This window comes from Rousettus aegyptiacus, unplaced genomic scaffold (assembly GCF_014176215.1).
Source record: "Rousettus aegyptiacus isolate mRouAeg1 unplaced genomic scaffold, mRouAeg1.p scaffold_m13_p_18, whole genome shotgun sequence".
Classification (NCBI taxonomy): domain Eukaryota; kingdom Metazoa; phylum Chordata; class Mammalia; order Chiroptera; family Pteropodidae; genus Rousettus; species Rousettus aegyptiacus.
This window is the reverse complement of record NW_023416293.1, coordinates 21,718,532-21,736,812: the sequence shown is the minus strand read 5'-3', so window position 1 is coordinate 21,736,812 and position 18,281 is coordinate 21,718,532. Positions and strand designations below refer to the sequence as shown.

Genomic DNA, 18,281 nt, shown 5'->3' with positions numbered 1-18,281 from the left:
ATATAAGGTAGAATCCTGAATCTGATTGATCATTTTATATAATAATATTTGATATGTAGAGAAAACTTAGTCAATGTTTGAATGAGCTATTATATTTTCCCAGAGGGAAGCTAAGCAAATGCAAAACTGTAGAGAAATCACTTTGGCTTTCCTGTCCCCAATTACTACTTACCAAAGGTCACTTGTGTGCACCCACCCGATATAACATGGTGACTGAATCTATTTTTAATGCTGTCTCTGGCTGTGGAGAACAGCTTAGATTGCTCCAGGTGAGCTCCTGTTATGAAACAGGATCCCAGTTCAGCTGCCTTTAGTCACGTAGATGTACCCAAACTTATGCTCTGATTGAAAAACAAACATTTGGTTATCTCCTTGTGTGTACTTGGGGGAGAAGAGAAAAAAAGAAAAAAAAGAAAAGTATCTGACCTTTTGGTATTCACTTTCTTCATCCTGTGTTCTGGCCAGTGCACAAGTAAATAAAGGAAACTACAAGCTTGCTCAGCCATTTTGCCTCATGAACTAAAATTCAGCCAACGGCTGATATGAAACCAGAAACAAAGAGTGTTAATACTCTACTGAGGCTCATTGCCCTTTTCAGATCATGTATTTCCTAAGAACTACACCTGAATGCGACTTGCTTGGTTTCCAGTAAAATTTTTTTTATGATTAAGGTTACGATTTTTTTGAAAAAGCCAGGAATGAGCCCACTGTCTCTGGTGTGCAGCAAAACCCATGAGTCAGAGCGTTCAGGGGGCAGTGTTCCGAAGGAGAGTCTTGAGCCACAAGTGGGCAACCCAGCTGGTTATTCTAGATGCCACAAACTGTATGCATTTACTCATACTTCAAGGAACTAGAAAAACGTTGCACAGCTGATCTGTTGTACTGTTGCAATGACCAAAAAAAAAAAAAAAAAACCGCTCAACAGATGATGTGTGAAAGTTGTAAAATGCTGAGCATAACAAGCACACCATCTCCTCCAGGACAGTGTGTGCCTGAGATCCCTCCCTCGTTACCACTGTTGTCCTGTCCCCTCTTGGCTTTGTTCAGAGGTGGCCCTTGCGATAGAACGTTGCCGTTATTTGTTTAATGCATGTTTCTTCTAGTGGGCTATGAGGAGCTGCTGAAGGGCAGGATCATATCTTAGTCTTGCAATGCCTGGAACATTGCAAACACTCAGTAAATATCTGTTGAATATATATATATATATATATATATATATATATATATATATATATATATATAAATTCTGACAAAATAAGGCTAAAGTTCTAAGCTGATGGCCAATTCGTTAGCATTATCTTATAATATAAGTGGTCTCATTCCTGTTATAAGATAATGTCGTTATATTAAAACAGTTACAGATCCTTACCTTCAAATCCACATGCTCTAAGTTATTCATCTTTTACACACCCCAAAGACATTTTCAGTACAGATCCATACTGAGGGGGTTTATACAGATGGAAAAGATATTTTCTCCTCCTTTTGTGAGATTATTGAGTTTGTGTAATGAACCGTAGTCTATATATTCAGAAGCCACCCTAATAAATGCTTTTGAGTTTATTTGATACTTCTGGCTGTCATTTAACACAGAAAAATCAGTTAAAAACCAGAGCAGTTAATATTGACTAAACGGCTCCAAATCTCAATTGGGCAATGTTTTAATCATATGGAGACAATCTGCATTTTACTGCCATCAGGAAACAACAGGAATATCTAATGCACGAATTAGGAATGCATATCAATTTTCACAGTACAGTTGGTAATTACGAAAGTATACTTTCTCGTTGTTGTTAAAGGAGTTTTCTGGTAGCCAAACTATTGTTCTGGTGTGTGGGGAATCTAAAGACTCCATTGGCCTTTTTGCCTTTGATCTTTTGAGTTTCTGAAGTTGTGCAATTTTGCATGCTGCACTGATAATCTGGGAAAATGTACAACCACTATAAAAGGAAATTTTTCTATTAGTCCAAGAATAATCGTTTATAGCAAAACCACCTGACAGAAACATGTGGGTGCATATCACCCATATGAAAACCAAAGGCATTTTTACAACTGAGGATTATTTTCTTCTCTTCGTACAGATCCATATGGTCCCTATTCAGACATTGGCCATCAGCAATGCTGCCTCATTTAATCCCAAAAATAGAGTTCACTATTTTTGCTCCAAATTTGGATGAGAAGAACTTTTTATTAAGAGTTCATTGTTTTATCTTCCACAGAGCAATTACTCAAAGTCAATGAATGGCATTTAAATTTGACTGGGATGGCAAACGTAAATGAAATAGCCATGGAGCGTGGCTTTTATGCCTTGGCCATGCACTGCTCGATTTCACCCCGCCCCTTCTGCTTCTCTCCTGGAGTCAAACATCCACTTGATCCTGCAAGGGACAATGCTTTCCCCACAACAACTGACCCACAGTGTTGTCTGGGAGCTTCATTCATTCATTCATTCATTCATTCAATAGAGAGTAAATGAAGAATGTGCTTACTACTTATTGGGGAGTCTGTCCCAGGTGGATGTCTGGTTGTATGTATGTCTGCTTCCAGAAATAAAAAGCAGAGGCACACTGGACCAACATGATTACTAAGGAACAGGAGGCTGGTTTTTCAAAGAAAGTGGCCTTCTTATGATAAACAGAAGAGGGAAAGTTCTGAATAGACTCTGACGCGAACGCCCTTCTTTCCATGACTCCTGTCCAGGATACATTTGCTGGTTAAAGTAATTCTAAGCATGACCAAATAAACCACTCCAACTGGGCAGCTGGACTAGTGAAGACGCTAGTTTTGGAGATAAGGAAAACCCTGATTGCAAATGTCACAAAGAAGACATATCCTTGGTCCAAATAGAGGGAAGAAGAAGTCATTGCTAGTATTTCAGTAACACAAAATGCACCATAGCATTTGGGACCCCGGGAAGGAGAATGGAAGGCTACTTTACTTCCTATTGTGTTCCATTTTCCATTTATTCACCAGTTGAACTGAAGCCATTGCTGGACTTATAATATTTGGGACTATTTCAATGGGCTTCAACCTTGAGAGCAGGAGAAAAATTCACCCAAATTAAACAACAATAACAACAACAAACTCAACGGCATTTATACAAGATCTTACTACTGTCCCTAAAGCAAAATGACTTCTCCTCCACTTTGGCACAGATCCTGTAGGCTGCACCTTGGACCTTTGTGAAATCTGTCTTACAACACTTCATGTACTGTTGACTCAGCCTAATGGTGGAAGTTCATTGGGGAGCATGGTGTAGTAGGAAGAGGAATAGACAGAGAACTAGGAAACCTGGGTCCTAGTTCTGGTTCCACAACAAACTAGCTTGCAGTCTAAAAATGCACACAACTTTCTGGGTTATTGGTTCCTTATGCGTAAAATGAAAAGATCAAATAAGTTGTTTCTTTATAGCCCTAAAACTCTGTGAGTTAGAAGGTATTAAATACATAATGAGTGTCACAGGGTGAAAAGTGGCACACTGTGTGATTTGGCCAGACCTTGCTGGAGCATCAAGAGTTCCTTATTGGAAATAATAGCTCACTCCTGCAACACCAATGGCACCTTATTTTTCCACATCTTTACCAGCTATGCCCAGTTTTTACCTTGTGTTTTTATTGTTGACATGCATGTCTTGCCTTTTCCAATAGCTATAAGCTCCTTGAAATATCATTTGATATTCTGCCATTTTCTAGCTCCATAAATATTTGCCAAATGTTTAACTCTTCTTCCAATTAATTATTATTTTCATGTAAAAATAAAGTTAAGATTCACTTTAATTTATTCATCTCGGTTCACAAAATTATATTTGAACTCTCAATTCCAACGTATGCTCAGGAATGAGCTATTCTTTTACCAAACTTTCACAGATACTCTTTCTGAAGACTTTAATATGAAAAGCCTGCAAAATATTAGTAATAGTTGTATTTTTGTGCCTGAGTGAAAAGCATTGTGTCATGTAATTCTTAAAATAACACTATACAATTTTAGATAAAGATTATTGATACTAAGTAACAGTCCCACACAGATAGGAATAGAGCCAGGTTTATCTGACTTCAAAGTTCATGCTTAAAACCAAGCGCACACAGGCTCTTTCTGTGTTTGATTATACACCCAACACAATCCACCTATACTCATGTCTTCATGAGTCTCTGGTATGAAACCTAAATCAATATGAGGCAATAGAGCCAAAATTATTGAAGGATAAGGCAGTGTTTCAGAACTTTGTTGTAATGAAAAGGAAGTGACTTTTATTTGGAGTTCTTAAGCCCTTGGTTTCATGCTTACTTAGCAACTTAGCAGCTGCATGAAATTAGGAAATTTACTGAAGCTCCATGGGCCTCAGTAGTCCTTTGTTGGTAAAACTAGACAACAGCTCTTACCTCAAGAAGTTGTTATAAAATGTATAACAATGAGATATTGGATGTTGAAATACCTGGAATGCATAGTCAACGCACAATAAACTCTTCCTTGCCCTCCTCCCAATTCTCCTTTCCAGCATAAGTGATGCCTTCCAGAACAGGTTCCATGACCATAGGAGAATAAAGAACACACTTGAAAGAACACTTGGCATACTCTAATAAGGAGAACTTTTCTCCTCCTCAGCTTGTCTCCGATAAAATACTTTACCTCCCTAGAAATTACCAGAGCCCGCCAAGTTCTCAGCAATGCCGAAAGGTATTTGCTGTCAGCACTTCCACTGAGTTGACTAGGAGAGAGGTTGCTCATTTTACCATTAACAAGATTCTTCCTGAAGTTTTAATTCGGGTACTCGGTGGCCAAGAATTTAAAGATATGACATAGGATTAATGTTCTCTCTGAGTTCATCCTGCAAAGATACTTACATAGAGTAAAATCAGAAGTATTCTTTCTCAGATTTTCTTCTTTATTTAAAAAAAAATGGGGACACTGGTTCTGCAACAGGAAAGACCTCTACAGGGGCATTTATTTATTTATTTATTTATTTATTCATTCATTCATTCATTCATTCATTCACCCAAACATTAAGCATCTTGTACCAGAAACATAAAGATGAATATTATCATGATTCCTTAATTATCTCACAGTACAACTGAGGAAAGACAACCATGAAAAGAGAATTCCAATGCATCATGGAACTATGAGTAGGAACCCATGAAGATAGGCTCTGACTCTTTAGGGCACCAGACAGACCTGATCATCAACTCTGGCCCTCAGCTATCCAATTCACTCATCTAACAAGTAATTGCTGCAATGTGATAATAGCTCTGATTTCTACTGGTGACAAAGCCACAGTTTTGCTAATACTATGATGGTTTGTTGCTCACATTCAGAACTAAAAGGAATGTGAAATTTCAGTTACAGAGTCATCAAAATAAAAACACAACTTTGTGTTCCTATCCTAATTGACAGAATCCCCTGAATTCTCATAGACTCTCCCAAGATAAAAAAAAAAAGAAGAAGAAAGAAAAAAAACTCCCATTCTAGAGATTTCTGAAAATCTGCCTTCTGCGACCACATAGGGCAAGTTAATCTTCTTGAGCTCTCCTGCTTCTCCTAAATTGCCTTCTAATCCAAAAAATGACATTGAATCTTCAGTAACCTTATCATTTTTCTCTGCATGAGCTAGAGTTTGTTAATTTCCAAACTAAAACATTAAGCCCAGAAAGCAAGCATCCCAGTATCTTATGACTAGACCATGTAACCTCAGCGGAATGAAGAATAAACTTGAAGGAACACCTTGACATTCTGTAATAAAAATTTCCTTCACTTAGAAAAAGAAATCTGTCAAAATGGTTGATTTAGAATTTCAAATACATAACTCTTTTTTTAAAAAGATAATTTATTGATTTTTTAAGTTTGGTTTTCTTATTGAAATGATTGTTTTAAACAAGAATGTGTAACACAAGAGATCAGTAACACAAGGTAAAAACAAAAATATTTTTCCAGGACAAATCACTCAGGATCTCATTTTTTTTTAACTTATGCAACATATGTTCCTTTCAGCAGATAAGATTTTGAAGACTGTGTCTTTCAGCAGATAAGCAGAAGTCTCTGATGCTAGCTCTGAATTAGATGCATCTGAATCTCAATAGAGGTACAATTAATTAAACACCAATATTGTGCTGGGAAATAAAAAAAAAAGTGGACTCTCTCCTAAAGGAAACTGAAAATTTGGTGAAAAATATAAACATATTACAAAAATAAGTATACAAGGAAGACTACACTGGAGGGGGAGATATACCTGAAATGACGTAAAGAAAAGATTTGGGCTATTCAATAACTTACATTGTCAGATGGTTTTGTCAACAAGGTAAAAATAATACCAACTTTTTAGAACATTCTGTATTATAATACTCAGCAAACACCATTATAATTACTAGATTACCCTTGGTCCTTCCTGCTGGTTTTGAGCTCCACACTATTAAGCCCTATCGGCTCGCTCTGTGCCTTGCATATAGTATCTTCTCAATACACGAGGGCACGACATATTACAGGAAAGGCGGAGGAGGACCGATTTTAAACCCAGTTCCGCAGCTTGTTCGGCTGTGTGACTTTTTGAAAGATCTTAATCTCTCTAAGCTTTTGTTATCTCCAAAATGAGGATAATAGTAAGATTACGATTTTTTTTGTAAAATTAGATGATACCTGTAAAAAGTTTAGCAAATAGTCATCCTTCAAGCAGTGCTAGTTATTGTCACAGAAGGAAGCACGAGAATTAATGTTCAGGGCTGGAATAAAACACATCTGTCTCCTCATTGTAAAGAGTGAACCCCAGAGATGGCAGGCTTTCCCTAAGGTCACACTCTAGGTGTGAAAAACAGAAGCAGGCGAAAACCCAGATCTCCTGAGTTTCTCAGGTTAATAAGTTTTAATGACAACCAGAAAACCATCTTCTAGGTCGAGTCTTAGCATCATCCGACCCTCTGAAATAAAGTGATGTTTCTTTGTTTGCTTCCTCTAAAGTTTACATTTCTGGAGTTGACAAAAGCGAGATAGCTTAAGTAGTTTTTATACATTATTTGTCACCTTGAAGTCTTGGATATGTATGCCTTTGAAGCTATAGACTTCTGTATAGCTCCAAATGTTTTATAAGAAACCATGAACGGGGGTGGGTGTCTCACAAGCTAGACAATGTGGCCCTGAAACATGGGTACACCCTTGGCAGAGATTCATTTTTTTCTCAAGTAGTAAGCTTCAGGGTGAATATTTTTCATCCGTTTATACTCTGTCAAGTGATGTATTCTTATGAATATGAACCTACATCAAGCAATAATCAATCGAGATTGTTTTCACATTATTTAAATCACCTGGTGACAAGTTAGTGCTATAGAAAAATGTTTGCTGTTTTTATTTTTGCATGTGAAAATATAAAGAAACATGATAGTAATAATAACCACAACATATTATTATTGTTGTTGGTACTGTGGTTGTTAATATGATACAAAGAAGCTCAATAGATATCAGTTGAATGCATGCTTGGATGAATCAACTGTCATCAACTAACTCTCTTAATCAATAAAAGTTGCAGAAGATAAATGTGTCTAGTGTAATTTGCCACATGTGAAGCAGTTGACAAATGATAATGAGTCTTAATTTGTAAAATAATTAATAATGGGAAATTATTGAAAACTATTAATTTGAAAATAATAGAAAATAAAGATCACTTGAAAATTGAATGAAATTAACGAAGATTCCTAGCAAGAGCAGTTGGCAGGGGAACATTGTTTTTTCTTAACTATAATATCACACATCTATAACTCTCCCCCAAACTGCTACTATAATTAGAAAATATAATGCATGATCTAGGGTTTAAGTTATAATTGCATAAAAGCAGAGCGAGGTGGCTAGTTTTCCAGAGGTGATAAGATTAGCTTCCTCCCAGCCTTCAGAGTTACAGCTGTAGAGCCCGGTTGAATAAAATTTTTAATGTCGATGATGTTTGTATTAGACAAAGTCAACTTAGCGTCTCATATGAGGCAGTCAAGTGTTCCCCTGCTCAATGCATTCTCTTTTTTCCTTCTCCCACTGTTTAAACAAATTATAAGAGAAAATAATTTTAACTTGGAACTGCTACTAATATATAACATCAAAGTCATGTTTGGGAAGATTTGTGATCTTGGTGTCATGTCAGTCAAAAACTTTCTGTTATGAAAATTTCTCCATAAGTGATATATTTCCTTTGTTTCTAATTTCTTCGCATTCATAATTCAGAAGTGTCTTCTTAGTGTAACATACCCTCAAGTACGTCTCTTATGACGGTTATTGTATCTGATAGAATACTATGATCTCACCCTGCTTTGCCTCTCTAACAGGTAAGTGCCCTTCAAAGAGATTTCCCCATTAGCTGTGAGATTTCTTTAGTGGGAAATAATCTCGAAATGGGAGGTAAATCCTAGAGTTTATCTGACTGACAGGAGTGGGGAAGTGCTACATTAAAAACTGAAAAACAGTACTGGAGAGTCTTGATTTTAGACTTTGGGTGATAAATCTTACCAAAGACCCCCCCCTCCACCAACGTCGGCCTTTAGGATGCTTATAAAATGTGTTCCCCTCTTTTTTGTTAACACCCTACTGTTACAGCATTGTTTGGGTCCTTTCAGCTAAGCTTTCCCAACATCGGAGCAGTGCACAGTTCCAGACAGTGAATGGAGTGCAGCGGAGGCTGATCTGGCTGAGAATGGGAAAGACACACAACAGCCTCCCTTTTCTCCCAGACGCCAAGGAATCTTTACTTTGTCCTTGAAAAAAACCCTTTGCTTTGATTCAAGGTCACCATATCTCCTATCAGACTGCAGTGGTACTAGAGAAGTAGCAATCGGAGCGTCCTAGGCCTCATTCCTGCACATAGGCTCCTGCGGTGGGAGGCAGCCCCAGGGCCTTCCAGGACCCACTGCTCCCTAAGCCTGGGAATCAGTTGTTCATGACACAACCATTAAGATTGTTCCCTCATCAGTGTACCTATCCCCAGACCACAGCTTGTCCTCCCGGAATGCTTTCACTCTGGGCCTCTCAGTGGTGGTTTTAAAAGGCCCTCTCTGAGCTTTCTCCTAGGGCCCTCGGGTTTAGTAGCAAGTCGTGTGGCATTTGAATCAAAGGTGGGAAAGAGGCAAGGGTAAAATCACCTTCAGGTGCCAGCCACAGGTCGCCCACTTTAACAGTGATTATTTCTTTCTTCTATGCACATTTATAGCTTGTCTTTAGAATATGAATGATCTGCGAAAGTAACAACAATGAAAGGACATACTTTATTAAGCATGAGTTTTAAAAAGATTGAATCGGGGTTAGCATGGACCAGATGGGACAACCTCTGAACCTGTAAGAGGTAGATGTATTATTCTTACTTTTTAAGCACATGTCTCAGACTCTGGATATCATTAAGAGAAACTATCCCAGTTCTTCTATTTTGAAACCAAATTTGCTAGGATTCTGGAGCTACTATTGATTATCAGTGTACAGAATGCATCCCTATGGCCCTGAACTTACATTTGAGACATGCCGAAAATGAAGACTAGGTCTATTTCTAAAGCAGCTCATAAACATTTTTCCTGCAGAACCAACTCAAGAAACCCCATTTTTTCTTTACCCCTTTTCTCTGAATTCTGCCGACAGAGTAAAGATAAAGAATGCTCGAGTCACTGCAAAGAAACAGTAATTGAGTTCTCTGTTAGATATGCCACTTTCCTTATTTTGCCAAGCAACATCAAGTCTGGAGGCAAAAATAAAAGCTAACCTTTTCGAATGATGTGTATCCCTTAATAAGAGTCCAGAATCTTCTCCCAAAGGGAGAAAGATGCATAAAACTAGTGAGACAGTTTTTAGTCATGTGGAGCCTGGAGTCTCCCCCTGGTCAAGAGGAGACATCACTTTTCAGAGTATGCTTGCTGCCCTCTCCTGGTCTATATGTACCAGAGTGTTAACTGCACACCAAATGTATTTATTTTCATTTGTGTGAAGTACAGTGTATACATGAGCATTTGTTTGAAATATTGAGGAACTCTCACAAGTTTATACTTGGAGCTTATTTGGGGAAATAAACTCATTATCCCCTTGGCTCCCGGATTTGTATTTAGGGGTGCTAATCTTCACACTACCTCACGTCACACCCCTGATGTGTCATCCTCTCATTGTCCTCTTGCTCTCTCATGGCTCTGGGGCTCTGCTCTGTGAATCAGTGCTCCGCTCCGGGCTGGGTACTGTGGAGGAGCTGGCCAACCAAAGACATCTTTCCAACAAGAAGTGGTGGAAATGGGAAATATCTGCATTTAGATTGACGGTTTGAGGACCATACTTGAGCCTGACGTGTAACATAATTAACTCTATACATTATTAGGTCAGCATGTCCAATTTATAGAAAAATAAAAACAGAACTCTGTGGTAGAAATAGAAATAGCTAAGGAAACATAGAAGAGGACGGCACTGGAAAATTTCCCCTTCAAAACAATGTCTCTTTTATGGGTCCTTTGTATGACTTGTTTTAAGCCCAACACCAGGCACCATTCTCCTGGTTGAAATAATTTGTTGCTTTCCCCCTAAATACTTAAAGGGCCCTGGAACAGAGACAATGCCTGCAACCTGGCATGCTAGCTGCAGCAACATCAGAGTACAAGTGGGGCTGGTCTAATCTGCTGTGTGCCTGTGCCACAGCAGTGTCTCAATGTTTGTCCTTGACCCAAGCTGACCGGTCCTCGCCATATCAACAAGAACCTGGCGCCCAGACTCAGAATCTAACTCCATTCTTTTGCTTTAGAAAAAGAGGGCTAAGAAAGAGGTATTTACTCTAACGAGATTCAAAGGCATGCACCTTGTCCAAATTTTACAAAACTTAGAAACCGAGGGTATCTAAAACTCTGGCTGACTGTACTACTATCCACAGAAAAGAAAGTTTTGGTTCTCTCGCTCAATGAAGAATCATGACACAAAACAATGAACACTCAAATCATTGTTTATACTTATCATCGAAAAACCATCAGCGTCTCTTGGCCCATACAAAGTCTATATATTCACTCATTCACTCAGTTGCTGCCAAGATGCCCAGCATTGCTTTAGAGCTTGAATGGTAAGAGGGAATGGGTCTCATTTTATTTCAGATATTAGATTCATAGAAGATTGACAAATATTTAGTGATACAAAACTACCCTTTTAACTACAAATAAACTTAGTTGGGTCAATTAATTTGTATTTATTCAAATAGGTAAATTCTTTATAATCAAGTTCCTTGTGATGTAAAAAGAGGAAAATACTCAACTATAAAGTCAAAATGCTCTCTCTTAAATATACTTACTTGCTCTATCTTATTTTTTGACGTGATTTCATAAAACACCTTGCTAAATCACTCAAATCTGGGAAGGGGCAAAAGTAAGGATAGTTGTCACGACTCCATGGCAATAACTAAGTATGCATTTCCCTTAATGACAAAAGAACATGTTCATCTGATTAAAAACAGGTCAGCATAAATTCTCCACTGTGATATGCAGAACAAATACCTTTCTTATAACTTCCTTATCTTCCTGGGACAGGCACACGTGTTGGGGTAAGCACTGCCCTGTGCCCAGGCACGGCCAAATGCGGGATTGGTTGCGAGTTATCAGTGGATCGTTCGGGTATGACCTGCTAAGAAGCCACTGAGAGGAGTGCTGCTGAGCCTGGAGATGACATGTTCCACGGCCCCTGCACCTGCTGCGGTGTCGTGCTCTTGTCGAATTGGAGTCCAAATCTGCGTTTGCTCTCCACTGCTCAAAAAGCTCTTTCTAGAGGCTTCAGAGCAGTTACACACCAGTACCTGAGTACTGTCCAAAGCAAGACTGATGTTAACCAAGCCTTCATTCCGTCCCCTGTGGCTTTTCTAAGGGAAAGCCTGAACTCATTAAGCAATGTTAATTTAATCACAAATAATCAACAAGAGGAAAGAAGTTATATAATCATCAAAATTCAAAATAAAATATGATAAAATCTCAGGAAATAAATTTAAAAAAAATAAAACTTGCATCTTGAAATAAATGAAAGAAATGGCCAGAAGTCTACCAATTTTAAGATCAAATAAACCCAAAAATTGACCTTTTCTTACAAGTATATTTATGACAGAGCTCCAATTCATGACTTTTCAATGCAGTTATACATGAAATCCTTGAACTCACCTTTTCTGCAGGTGCAGAATTACAAACGCATTTTCAACTCAAAAGGTAATGCAAAAAATAAGTCAGGTACACAAGGAGAGTCCATGACAATTACATTTAAAGATCTTTCTCTCTCCTTTCTCTCTGTCAACCACAGCATAGCGATACAGTTTTATTCCACCCATAACCTTAGTCCACGTTGGCTATATTACCTTCAAAATCAAAACCATGGCCAAGTCCACCAAGGTCCCTAATGCTGAGGAGGATAGTCACCTGGTAGGTAGGTGGAGAATGTTCAAAAACCGCGTTCTAATAATCAGATAGTGTTTGACTTGCTATAGGTCACGACTATAGTGGGGGTCACCAAGAGGAATAAATCGGTAGCAGGACAACGTGCAGGTATTGATGTAATTGAGAGGGAGAGAGAGAGAGAGAGAGAGAGAGAGAGAGAGAGAGAGAGAGAGAGAGAGAAATCAGTCAGGTTTGAAGGGCCTTGTTTTACACCCACGGATATTTCAATAGGTGAATAAACCTTGTGGCCCCCACAACACACGCAAACAGATTTACTGTCTGGCGTGAAGCAGGCGAGAGTCTGTTTCCATTTGGACCCGCAATGGAACAATGTCAATTAACTGAAGTGTCTAGTGAAGGTGGAAATGAGATTAGCCGCGGCAAGCTCATACCTGCAATGACGCGTTGGAAGCCTCCTCCTCGGGGCCCTTCCGTCTCCCGTCCCCCGTCCTCTCGCAGAGCTGCACAGCCCGCAGCCGCCGGACCCCAGCAGAAGCGCATAAGCGCCGCGCGGAGGGTGCAGCCCGAGGCGTCCGCCCGCCGCGCCTGCAGACGGGGAGGGAGCCGCGACTCCTCTCCCGGCGCTGCGCGGGGATATTATCACAGTCTGGGATTTCTATTGGCTCTGAACACCAAACAAATCACACCAGCCACCCCCCTTCTCCGTTTCACTCAGCGCTTGTTTCTCATCTAACCCACAAACATTGCAGCCACACACACTTCAGTTGCTTGCAATGTTTCTCTTTTCCTCCTTCCAGTCTGTGGATTTACAACCTTGTGGTCAACTGTAACATTTTCTCTCTCTCTTTCTCTTTCTCTCTCTCTCTCTCTTTTTTTTTTTTAGCAGCCTTCCAATCCAAGCCTTGTTTATGTAGAGAAATTCTCCATCCCTTAAATCAGCAAAAAACCACTCAGTCTCCTCAGATCTTCTTCCTTCTTTTGTTGATGGGTTTGCAATGTGAAGAATGTACAAAGCATGTGTGTGATACGTGCGCGTTACCCCCTTCTTACCCTCCCCCTCCCTCCTCTCCCCCTCCTTCTCTCTCTCTCTCTCTCTCTCTCTCTCTCTCTCTCTCTCTCTCTCTCTCTCTCTCTCTCTTCCTCTCTGTCTCTCCCTCTCTGTCTCTCCCTCTCTCTCTCCAGGCTCCTTTTGTTTTGAACAACTGAGGCCAGTGAAATTAAGAGCAAGCTGAGCCTTATAACCTAAGTGAGAGCTCAACTAATAAAATTTTGAATGAATTCCGTGGAAAGCACTCTGTTTGAGTTTGTTTTCTGTTCCAAATAACGCTTTGGTCATCATTATCCCTATTTTTTGTTTACTGAATACAGAGGTCTCTAACGCAAATCAGACTCTTCAGCATCCTGAGAACGCGGAACAAAGACGCCAGACCAATTTTTGTGCTGCATGGGCTCGGTGTGTTACAGCAGAAGGCTCCAGGGACGCCCGCGTGCTTCCTCTTTTTATTATTTTGTAGTCTTCTCTCCACTGATAATCTCAAGGCTCCGACTGTCTTAATGTGATTCTCTAGCCAAAGAAGACTGATAAAGTTTCCTGGATTAAAAACTTTCATCCGTATATTTCAATAGAGATAAACTTTTAGCCCCTCGGCAGAGAGAGAACCCAAGAAAAATCTCCCGAGATCTTACAAACTTGGCTTTCAAAATTTAAGAATAAAATAAAATTTCCCTGTGTTTTGTAAAACTGATCCTCCTCTAGCCTTTTCCTCCAAAATCATTTTCACTAGTTCCTATAGAAATTTTAATGACACTTATCCTTGACAAGAAGCCATTGGTTCTGAAATCATTGAGCTTTATTTTGATTTTTGACTTGAATTTTCCCCCAGTATTATCTCTTTTGTATATTATTTGGTATTTGATATTCTTGTTCTAGCCCAACTTATCATACATTTTGTTGAAGTTTATTATCACCAAACAGACTACCTGCTTGCTTTTCTAACTTGAGCACATTCCAGGAATTCTGAAATGAAACCTATTTTCAGAATGGGCCAAGCTGAAATCAACTGAAATTAACAAAAGAAATACAACACAAAACCACATTTGGCTGGTGGTTTCTGCCAACCACAATCCAACTTCAAATGACATATCCTTATTACTTTAACAACTCCAATCCGTTCACTTTCCATAAGTAGGCAGTTAAAAAAAAAACAACATGGTCATAAATTCATGAATGTATAGAGTACATTTTCTTGAAAGGTCTCAACAGTCTTCGAAAGAAAGGAGACACAGATTTTCCAGGTGAAGAAACAGAGTTGGAGAATGATAAAGTGACTTCCTTAGGTTATGAAGGTAGACAGCAAACAGAGCTGCAAGGCTGGATGACTGTTTTCCTTCTTATCTTTTTGAGATTACCTCTCTATACAAACTATTCAACTAAAAGGAAAGTGAAGTGTTAATTTAGCAGATTCTGATTCTTGCCTGCCTTTGCACAGAGTTAACAAGTCATGACATCATCTGACCAACTTGATAAATATTCATTTTATACATTATTCAAGGACAGAAAAAAAATGAGTGATGAAAACAAGCAGGCCATTATATTTTCTGCTAGTCATTTTTGGGGTTTGTTATAGCTTTTTACATCACTGGAAAGACCATGTATATAAAAACACAGATAACTTAAAGTCGCAGATAAATCTTAAACTTCATTTTAGGTAATAATTCAAAAACCCTTTCCTTCAGTTAATAAAGAGCAAAACTAGATGGTCAGGAGACATTTTTTATACCCAATTGGCTGTGTGGTTAGGAGAAAATAAATCATTAGAATTTAGCTCTCTACATTTATCTTTTTGATCATCTTGCTACTTTTAAAAGATATTTTTCAAAGGTATTTCTCAAATGCTGCAGTTCAGTTAGCCCTTTACAAATGATGTAGACAGTGGTAATAAGAAAAACTTTTGCATCTCAACTATTGTGCCATGCAAATCAATGGCAGAACAATCCTACTTTATTTGCCACGCATTAAGCCCCATGAAAACCATCTTGTTTAGTTCAGTGTGGTACTTTTTACAGGAAACAATCACAAATTGGTATGTATTCAGAGGAGTTGATATGACAATGATTCTGGATATTATACTTTATAAGAGGTGATGGAGAGAATTGGGTAGTTTGTCTTGGAGAAGGAACTTGGGGTGAAGATTATAATACTTTTCAAATAATAAATGTGGAAGAAGAAATATGTTTACCATTCAGATATGCTTCAAATATATTTGCTTACTTTAATTTTTAAATTTTTAAACAACCTTATGAAGAATATAGGGTAAATATTATCATTCTAATTTTGTAAAGTTTGTATAGTAAAGTAACATGATTTAGTTATTGTCATGGTGCCAAGGAAAGCTTGAAATGAATTCCGAACCCAGTACTCTTTTGAGGAGAAGTTAAAAGAAGTAGACAAAACTCAGGATAGAAGTGGACTTCTCATAATAAGAGCATTCAAGCAACTGAAAAAACTTCCTGGCACATAGATGGTTTCCCAATCACTGAAGTGTTAAGGAAAGGCCTCACTATCATCTAGCCTTATTAAAGCATTGCTGGAAGGTCAGACTAGATGATCCAAGGTTTATTTTAGTTTGACATCACCTTTGATTTTATTATAGACCTTTAAAATGTTATTAAAAAGTTTGCAATTTTATTGATTTTATGATGTTTATTATTAAGCAAAAAGCTTGTGACTATGATTTAAGTATGTTTCTGTACTAAAGATGATTATAGATTTTTTACCTTATTTTGACATATGTTCTATGATGAATATGTATCATTTGCAATAAGAAAAAACTTTTCAAAATATAGAAGAAAATTTTAAAATGTTATAAATTTTTTTTTCAACTATTCAAAGTTATAAGGTGTCCACAAAACCAGTATACTGAAGACTGATTCCATTTCTAGTATTGTAAGCATCACATCCTGATCTTTTCTATGCCTATTTGTTTTCTTTCGGACTTAGGCTAGATGCCATTGTAATGCTGATTTTTTCCCTCTTGTTATCTCCATATTTATTTTTAACCTATCTTTCAACTTATTAACTTACTGATAAATTTATAAATGCTTGTTTAGTCCTATTATAGCTATACTCATTTCCTTAGATTATCATAACAGTTTAAATTTTAAATTATTAAAATGGTTTTGGTTCATGAAAATTCAGAATTCCAATTTAAATATATATTGTTCCATCAAAAAAATCTTTATAAAAAGCCAAAAACTGTTTAATAATGCTGTATCCTTACATCAAAATCTCTAAGTGAAATATGTATTTATGATATATATGAATCTATACTCTTACCATCCCTAAATTTTTACTGTTCACATATATAAAATAGCACATCTCTCTCGTGTCACAATATTTCTGCCCAAAATGCATAACAGTGATTTATAAGAGTTTTAAAGCAAAAACTATAGCCCTTACTGTGTTGCCGGATACTCTCCTTGTGTGTGAGAGTGCCATCTGTCACGTTTGTGTCATCCCAGTGGAGCAGAGAGCATAACTCACAGAGGGGCTTGAGAAATTAATAGGAAAGACAATGACCACATATTCAGCTCAAGTCCAAATTTTCCCTTAAGACTCAGCGATCAGGTGGCTGTGGGTTTTTGAATTCATTAGTTCATGCTTATTAGATGTCAGCAAAGCCTCTGCACTGTACTCTTAGTTCTGAGACATGGACAGGAAGAGGCGAAGAGAGAAGAATTAGAGTGAAGGGAAGATAGAACCACCTTTGACCTAAATGTGCCTATGATGTAGGATAGGTAGTGTATGTAAGAGTAGATTAAAATAAGAATTAATAATGACAAATATATAGCTGAGGTAATGGCCAGGACAGTCCCACTATGGTGTCTGCCATTCCCACAGCTCTTTCCCTGACCTACTAAAGAAGCAGAACTAGATAGTACCACAGATGGGTGTAAATACTCATACTCATCTGCTCCCATGGCTACAGGTCTTAGACTAGACTGAGTTTAAAGGCAGCCAATCCGCCACCCGTGCAACAATAATGGTGGTTGGCTGTCAATTAGGTTTCTTCTTTTGAGGATCTTGAACTAGGACTATATCTATCTAACTTTCTATCTATCTATCTATCTATCTATCTATCTATCTATCTATCTATCTATGTATCATCAATCTATAATCTATCTTACATTTGGCAGTTGATAACAATGATATAAATTTAAAAAGTCAGAAAATCAGAGAACAGAGAATATCCTAATTCAGGATAAGATGAGGTCCGGTTGTTTAATCTTTCTTAGCTTCCATTGGCTCTACTTCTTTTTCTCTTGTTTCTCTGTGCATTATTACCCTAAATCTTCCAGTGCTTGAGGTAAATTATGTGAATTGCTCCTCCTTGGAAAGAAAACTACATGAGAAAAAGTGGAATATGGACACAGCTCCCATAATGTGAGAAGTTAGAAGCTTACCCCAGGCCGAGTTGTAGATGATGGATGTCATTGCCTTGCCATTTGGTGCACAGACTTCAATGTCAACACTGGATTTCTATCTCGAACCAGTTACTGTTTGGGTATTTCTGGTTTTCTTCTTGGGTTTTGGTTTTCATATGTGTGTGTGTGTGTGTGTGTGTGTGTGTGTGTATGTGTGTGTGTGTATTTATATATTAGAGTTAAAAAATACCTACAATGTAAAGTTCTAGGAAGATTAAATTAGATTTTGCTTCAGAGAAATTACCTAGTGCCTGGTCCAGAGAAAATACTTAACAAGATAAGGAATCCCAGCTCAGTAGAGTAGGCATTTCATATCCTACGGATAGCAGGGCCTGCTGAAATTCATTAGACAACATTTGAATTGGGAAGAAAAAAAATCTATGTTGTTCAAGACATAGAGAGGTGTTCTTTCTGGGATTGCTTTTGGCACCCACAACGTAGTCTACTGATTTGATT

At 38.0% G+C, this 18,281-nt stretch overlaps 1 protein-coding gene across 1 annotated transcript in view; it reads right to left on the bottom strand.

The window, feature by feature from the left end:
* The window catches only part of GREM2 (gremlin 2, DAN family BMP antagonist), a 126,371-nt gene extending 113,041 nt beyond the window's left edge, over positions 1 to 13,330 (bottom strand). Inside the window, exon 1 of the mRNA XM_016166726.2 lies at positions 12,773 to 13,330. The gene's annotated coding sequence lies outside the window, so the exon portion shown is untranslated. The remainder of the gene's footprint in view (positions 1 to 12,772) is intronic.
* Between the last annotated feature and the right edge of the window lie 4,951 nt (positions 13,331 to 18,281).